Source organism: Eimeria mitis, genomic scaffold (assembly GCF_000499745.2).
Source record: "Eimeria mitis Houghton genomic scaffold, Emh_scaff217, whole genome shotgun sequence".
NCBI lineage: Eukaryota > Apicomplexa > Conoidasida > Eucoccidiorida > Eimeriidae > Eimeria > Eimeria mitis.
Genome location: NW_013570496.1, coordinates 8,329 through 8,565, shown reverse-complemented (window position 1 = coordinate 8,565; position 237 = coordinate 8,329). Strand labels below are relative to the sequence as shown.

Below are 237 nucleotides of genomic sequence, written 5' to 3'. Positions count from 1 at the left end.
GGTGCGAGCCCGGGCCCGATCCCCACACGGGTGACATCAAGAATAGCTGAAAAACAAACGATCGCAAAAAATATATAAACTTTATTTTCTCCGTTTATTTATATCGAAATAAAAACCCATTTCCTTTATAGACGAAACCCATTTCAGTGTTCTCTTCGGCAAAATGGAGGTTGACTATGAGCCACTCGCAGAGGTGGGGTCGACGCACGGTCTGGAACCTCAGCAAGAGCGGAAGCA

At 46.0% G+C, this 237-nt stretch overlaps 1 protein-coding gene across 1 annotated transcript in view; it reads right to left on the bottom strand.

Annotated features, from left to right (window-relative positions):
* EMH_0003940 (uncharacterized protein) overlaps window positions 1-237 on the bottom strand; it is a gene marked incomplete at both ends in the record, with an annotated part of 7,485 nt that overhangs the window by 6,551 nt on the left and 697 nt on the right. The gene's annotated exons all lie outside the window — the stretch shown is intronic.